At 44.3% G+C, this 7,431-nt stretch overlaps 1 long non-coding RNA gene across 2 annotated transcripts in view; it reads right to left on the reverse strand.

Moving 5' to 3' along the window:
- The window catches only part of LOC129202537 (uncharacterized), a 34,736-nt gene extending 27,428 nt beyond the window's left edge, over window positions 1-7,308 (reverse strand). For both annotated transcript variants that reach the window (XR_008575739.1, XR_008575738.1), the window contains exons 1-2: window positions 7,212-7,308; window positions 4,029-4,272 (exon numbers count right to left, since the gene is read on the reverse strand). This is a non-coding gene — a long non-coding RNA (uncharacterized LOC129202537). The remainder of the gene's footprint in view (window positions 1-4,028; window positions 4,273-7,211) is intronic.
- Between the last annotated feature and the right edge of the window lie 123 nt (window positions 7,309-7,431).

Below are 7,431 nucleotides of genomic sequence, written 5' to 3' on the forward strand. Positions count from 1 at the left end.
GAGAATAAGGTCAGAAATTGATACCAAGATAGGTACATTTGCACAATGCAAAAAAGTTTTTTTTCCATACCAGTATTCTATAACACATTGTGTATTTAAAGCGATCACTCTCATATGTTAAGGGAAACGTGCATAGCGATGAGGTCTTGGAGCTGCCTCAGTAATAGAAGAGGTGCCCCTGGGGCAGAGTCCACTGCTATTGTTTTTAATCAAGAACAACTCTTAACAATGCTTTTTCAGTCCAGAAATCTGAACAGTTTCTCACATAAGCACCTCTATGTCTAACACACGTTTATCTGATTCTACCAATGCTCATGTTAATATAGTGGTAGCGATATTAATCGCCGTGGTGGTACCATCCCCTCCCACAGATATGTAGCGACCTTGCACAGGTCTAGGTTTAGGAATGATCCAAACTTACTGAATTCAGAGGCAGTCAAAGGTCACAGTTTCAGCAGGATAAAAGATAATGCTGATTTACAGAGAATTAAAATATTACATCAGTCTCTTCTAGAGCCATTTTGAAATTGATAGTTGTATAATTCAAACATTCCTGCCCGAAAGCAAGTACATGCTTTGGCAATAAATTTTGACTATCCCAACTATTCCCACACTCAAATTTTCCCTATTCTCAAGTGTGTACTTTTTTATGAGCCTGAATGAGTACTAGGACTCTCCCACTTTCAGAGACTTGAAGAGAATATTTTTAGAAGGGAAAGGTAGAGAGCACAGGCGGAGAACACATTTCCTTACAGAGAGGTCTTACAGCTACAGGATCCAAGGGTAATTGGCAGAAGCAGATGCTGAGTGAGTATGAAGTGGTTTGCACACCTCTGCACAGACATGCCCTGCCCCCAGCCAGCTCAGACCTTCCTTCCAGTCTTCCCAAGGGAACTCTGGAGTCCCACACCTAACCCCCAGCTAGAGATGGGGAAAAGGCTGAAAAATGTCACAGCAGTTACTAGAAAGTCCCAGATCCTGCCAGCCTGTCCTACTGCATCTTCTTGAAAGGGTTTGGAAACCCCTTCCTGGTGGTAGGAGAGCTTCTACAAAAGCTTTCCTTCCACCTGATGCCTTTAACCCACCACTCGCTTCCCCATGTGCTCAGCCTCTTGCTGCTGTTCCAGAGGCAGAGGCTCACCTTCCATATTCCTGCATCCCGGGGTACTGGGAGAAGTGGCTGGCACGCTTGCAAGGCCACCCTCTGCCATCTTTGAAAGACTGAGGAGATCTGGAGAGGTCCAAAACAACTGGAGAAAGGCAAATGTTGCCCTCACCTTCAGAAAAGGCCAAAAGGCAAATCCAGGAGCTACATACCAGTTCAGCCTCACTGGGAAAATCACAAAGCAAGTTCTCCTGGAAGACACTCCCAGAAAGGAGAAGGAGGTGGACTGGGAGCAGTTGGAGCAGATTTATGAAGAGAATATCATGACCACTGTGACTGGATTTGGGGGTGGGGGGAGAGCAGTAGATGTCATTTATCTCCACTTTAGCATGACTTTCAAGACCATCTCCCACAATATTATTGCATCCAGACAAGGACATTATGTTCTGGATAGGTGAACAGGTAAATCAGTTTAAAAACTGGCTGAATGATTGGGCTCAGAGGGTAGTGGTTAATGGCAGTACTCTCACTGGGGACATGGGTCTGTTCTAGGACCTGTCCTGTTTAAAACTATCGGTGACCTTAAGAAGGTGACTGAGTGCACCCTCATCAAGTTTGCAGATGACACCAAACTGGAGGGACCAACTGATACACTCGAGGGGAAGTCCACCATTCAGGGTGACCTGGACAGGCTGGAGGGATGGGCCACAGGGACCTAACAAAATTTGACAAGGACAAATGCAAAGCCCTGCACCTGGGAAGGAATAACCCCTGCAACGAGACAGCCTGGGCACCACGGGGCTGGGGAGCATCTCTGCTGAAAAGAACCTGGGGTGCTGGCAGACAGCGAGCTGAGAATGAACGAGCCCACAGCATTCCTTGGCAGCAAACTTCGCTGCAGCATTTTTTTAGTCTTCTGAAAAAGACTATCATCAGTACCATTGACTTACTGCTGGTATACCACACGCACAGGCAGAGAGCAAGACCAGTAGGTGGCACAACTGGGCAATAATGGATTAAAAAAACCCCAACCAAAAAAAAAAAAAAATTCAGCTTGAATTTCAAAGTAGGCTATGGTTACGAGGTCATCACAAGAAGGATGCAAGAGGAGGAAAAACAGACTTTGAGTTTGGTAAGCCTTATGTAGCAACACACACACAAATGGGAATTGCTCAAGGTCTTTCATTGAATTCACCTTCTTGGCACTGATGCTCTGTATTCTCACAGCTACTCAGTTAATACATACTCAGGTCTTTTACATGTTAAAATGCAAAATAGACCTCTGCATAGGAATATTTTACACATTCAGAATGAAAGTCATATATTGGATTTAGTAGATTGAAACTCTATTCCATCTGAACGGTTCAACCAGGACAGATCTGCTCTTTTCTGGAAGGTTATTTTTGCTTCTGGTTACACTTAAACGCTGGGTGGGGTGGCTGGTGAAGGGCTGGGAACGAAAACCACACTTTTAACCCGGTTCCCTTCCTCAGGGAGCACTCTTCAGCTCCTCAAGCATCCCCTGAACTGCATCCCCCCCGGCAAGGACCCACAGCCACCGGCACATGCCGCAGGCTCCTGGCACCACCTACGGAGGGAAGGCAGCAGCACGCCGGCCGTGTGGAGTTTTCCACATATATATATATATAAAAATGAAACAGCACGAGAATAAAAACTAGGGTGCCTCAGACTGCACTGTAAGTAGCAATCAGTTACAATAAAGGACCCTGTATACTCCTTCCCCTGGGTTTAGCTGGTCTCATCAAGGTTACTAAGAAACCTTTAGTTATATTCAGCATTTCTACCACTCTCTTGAGAAGGAAATTGAATCCCTCCCATGTTTGAGAAGCCCAGCTTTCAGTTTAAATAGGATTTTTCAAGTATTAGCATAGCAAACAGTGTAGTTGTCAGCATGTAACATAAGATTAGCACATTTTATTTTTTCTAAGTCTCAGCATCCTTCTCTCTTACTACTTTGCATTTTTAGACAGGAAACCAAAGGCAAGCTTGGTAGCCATCTGCAGGAGCAAGACACCGGGTATGTCTACACAACAGCTTCATTTGCTTCCAAAAATGAAAGAGTGGCTTAAATCTGCTAGGTCCGTCCATGAACACTGCTGGCCCTCCTAAACTCTACAAGGCAACACTGCAGTCCTGACCCCTGAGGATATTTACCAACACCAAAATGCTGGATCCTGGCACTCCACACAGAGTGGCAGAGATGTCAAAGTAGCCAGGATCCTCTCTTGATCACAAATCGTTCATAGGGAAGTCAGGCATGTCAGGTCACATAGCATGTTAAAAGCGGCATGGAAATACCAGCTCTGCACCACCTCTGGACTGGCAGCAAGCAAAAGTGGTTGTAGATGGTATGAGTTTTAGAATCTATATTCTTGAGCAATATTTTGTGCTTCCAAGGCTTATTTTAACATTTCCTTGCATATTTGATGAAAAGTTCACAAATTTAGTGTCAGCTTGGAAAGTGAAATAGTTGCAGTGATTGTGTCAACATGTTTAAACACATTAAATGTAAAATTTGGTCACAAGTTTATGGTGGGTGAATTCAATCACTTATATCGATCCCCATGCAGACAGCCACTAACATTCCCCCCAAAAGAAGCTATTTAAGACAGACATAACATTTAAGAAATAAGCCATATCCCAGTAGTATATAAGCCTCCAAAACTCATGAAAAACAGCCAATAGGTCTTTACCTATTGTTTTTCTAGATATTACCGTCTATTGAGGTAACTGTCATATCATTCCTCTGACCAGTACCAGAACAGCAGCCTCACGGCATGATTGTCAGAGGAAAAAATCAGAAAAAGGCAAATTATGTTCATTTCTCAACCTCAACTATATCGCTAGGGCTGCTAGAAGTGTTACTTCCTAAAAACCTCTCAAGAATGATATACATCATTACCTTTCAGATACCCATAACTGTAGTCGGTGAAATGTTACATCGCAGTGATGCCGCAGCTCCTTAATCAAGTTCCAGTTTTACTGTATTAGGTCATTCACTGGCTCATGAAAAAGCAGCTCCATTGTGGAGTGGTGTCAGCTCCACAGTGCCCATGACAGCTCATTAAACTGTGTGGCACCTGCTACTCATACACAGGAAACACGAGTGAATCATCTCAGCTCTCAGGCTTAAGAGGCAGGGATTCCTGGAGAAGAAGGAAAAAAAGAAAAAAGAAAAAAAGAAAGAAATGAAAAGAAAAAAAGAAAAGAAAAGAAAAAATCAAACAAAAAATGTAGAGGGATTTTTACCTCACCTGACATCAAGACACTGCTAGCAAAATTAAATATGTGATTTGGTATTCCTTAAGTTGCCAGATAGACATCATCTTCACACTGGAAGGCAATTAGTGTCATTCATCACTAGAGTACCCAAAGTCCTCTCAAGTGAACATATTAGCACAAAAACACATCCCAAGTATCTGCTCAGTTACACAGAAAGCTGTATGAAATTTTGAGAAGTAAGAGGAAAGCAACCTACAGCCAGCCAGGGAAACTTCCAAAATCGTTCAGAAGTTTCTGTCATTGTCAGGTCTTTGAAACTAGGCCATTTTAGGATGTCACATCTTTCAGTAGTTAGATCTCAAAATCATCTACTTTGGATGTTCCAGAATAGCAATTTTGGGGTCTTTAAATTTGTCCAAATTCACATTTGCTCACTTATTCCTATCTGTCAGTGTATTCCCTTTCAATTCTCTTCACAGTCTGCAGATGGACAAAGTGGTGTTTGAAATTTGCCTAGTAGGAATTTGCCTTTGTACTCCCATACCTGCTCTGGGTGGAAAAAAACAGGAGAGGAATCCAAATCATGTAGGTTGAAGTATTTGGATCAAATAAAACTGTTCACTGCTAAGGACATGCTTTTGCCTACCTGTCCTCAGATGGGTAGAACAAGAGAGAAGCAGTTCTTCACAAGTCTTCAAACTCTGATTTTTATATAGTGAAATATTGCTTAAAGGTTATTGTTCTCCAATTTACAGTGTTCAGTAAGGGGCTTGTCCAAATAGGAAAGTTTGGACAACAGTTTTGACAACTCTGGGAAGGAAATAGGCCTATATGAGACAGAAAATAGCAAGTATGACTCTTTTTCCCATCTAAACTTAGTTTTTTTTAAAATAAGCATTTTTAAAGAGATCCACAAAATGAAACAAAATAGCCTAAACCCCCCCACACACCCTAAGACCCTCATTAGTTATCCATTAGATGTCATACAGAAAGCCAACGTAGCAGTCATGAATATACAATAGGTTTCTCCAGGAGAAACCTTAAAAAACACCCACTAAGCTGTTCCAAAACATCTACAACAGACTACCTGTAACATATGAATATGTAACGAGTGTTTTGAATGCTTCAGATAAAACCATGCTCTTTGTTGTCCAGCTTTTAAAGATTAAAATTTTTATACAATAATGGTTCTTTAAAAGAACTTTCTAACTAGCTGTACTGGGTCTGGCTGGGATGGAGTTAATTATCTTCATAGCAGCCTGTATAGAGCTGTGTTTTGGGTTTGTGGCTAAAAGAGTGTTGATAACACACCAGTGTCTTGGTTAATGCTGAGCAGTGCTCGTACAGCACAGACATTTCCTTTTTCATTGCCTCTTCTGCTTTTTCCCCCACTCTGCCCAACCCTGCAGTGACTAGGCTGGGGGTGGTCAAGAATCTGAGAGGTGACACAGCCAGGACAGGTGTCGCCAACTGACCAAAGGGATATTCCATATGGGATCACGCTCAGCATTAAAAGCTCAAGGAAAGGTCATGAAAGGTAATGGAGAACAGGAGAAGTGCCTGAGGACTGGAGGAAAGCCAGTGATGCTCCAGGCTTCAAAAAGGGCAAGAAGGAGGACCCAGGAAACTACAGGCCAGTCAGCCTCATCTCCATCCCTGGAAAGGTGATGGAACAGATCATTCTGGATGTCATCTCTAAGCATGTGGAGGAAAAGAAGGTTATCAGGAACAGTCAACATGGATTCACCAAGGGGAAATCATGCCTGACCAATCTGATAGCATTCTATGATGGTGTGACTGGCTGAGTGGATGGGGGGAGAGCAGTGGATGTTGTCTACCTCGACTTCAGCTAGGTTTTTGACATTGTCTCCCATAACAACCGGGTAAGTAAGCTTAGGAAGCATGGGTTGGATGAGTAGACAGCAACATGGACTGAGAACTGGTTGAATGGCAGGGCTCAGAGGGTTGTGATAAGCCGTGCAGAGTCTAGTTGGAGGCCTGTAGTTAGCCGTGTGCCCCAAGGGTCAGTACTGGGTCCGGTCTAATCCAACATATTCACCAATGACCTGGACAAGAGGACAGAGCGTACCCTCAGCAAGTTTGCTGATGATACTAAACTGGGAGGACTGGCCGACACATCAGAAGGCTGCGCTGCCATTCAGTGAGACCTGGACAAGCTGGAGAGTTGGGCAGAGAGGAACCAAATGGAATTCAGAAAAGGCAAGCGTAGGGTCCTGCACCTAGGGAGGAATAACCCCAAGCACCAGTACAGGTTAGGGGTTGGCCTGCTGGGAAGCAGCACTGCAGAGAAGCACCTGGGAGGCCTGGTGGACAACAAGCTCTCCACGAGCCAGCAATGTGCCCTCATGGCCAAGGGAGCCAATGGTGTCCTGGGGTGCATTAGGAAGAGTGTGGCCAGCAGGTCAAGGGAGGTTCTCCTCCCCCTCTACTCTGCCCTGGTGAGACCACATCTGGAGAGCTGTGTCCAGTTCTGGGCTCCTCAGTTCAAGAAAGACAGGGAACTACTGGAGAGAGTCCAGCGGAGGGCTGTGAGGATGATTAGGGGACTGGAGCATCTCTCTTACAAGGAAAGGCTGAGAGAGCTGGGTCTGTTTAGCCTGGAGAAGACTGAGAGAGGATCTCATCAATGCTTATAAATATCTAAAGGGTGGATGCCAAGAGAATGAGGCTAGACTCTTCTCAGTCATGGCCAGCAACAGGACAAGTGGCAATGGGCACAAACTGGAAGGCAAGAAGTTCCATCTGAACATGAGGAAAAACTACTCTGAGGGTGACAGAGCACTGGGACAGGCTGCCCAGAGAGGTTGTGGAGTTTCCTTCTCTGGAGATATTAAAAACCCACCTGGACACAATCCTGTGCAACCGGCTCCAGGTGATCCTGCTTTAGCAGAGGGACTGGACTAGATGATCTCCAGAGGTTCCATCCAACCCCTACCATTCTGTGAAGAGGAAGAAGGAGAGACATTGAGGGTTATGGTATTTATCTTCCCATTGTCCTGATTTCAGCTGGGATAGAGTAAATTTTCTTTCTAGTAGCTGGTATAGTGCTGCATTTTGGATTT

The sequence above is a fragment of the Grus americana genome, chromosome 2 (assembly GCF_028858705.1).
Source record: "Grus americana isolate bGruAme1 chromosome 2, bGruAme1.mat, whole genome shotgun sequence".
Classification (NCBI taxonomy): Eukaryota; Metazoa; Chordata; class Aves; order Gruiformes; family Gruidae; genus Grus; species Grus americana.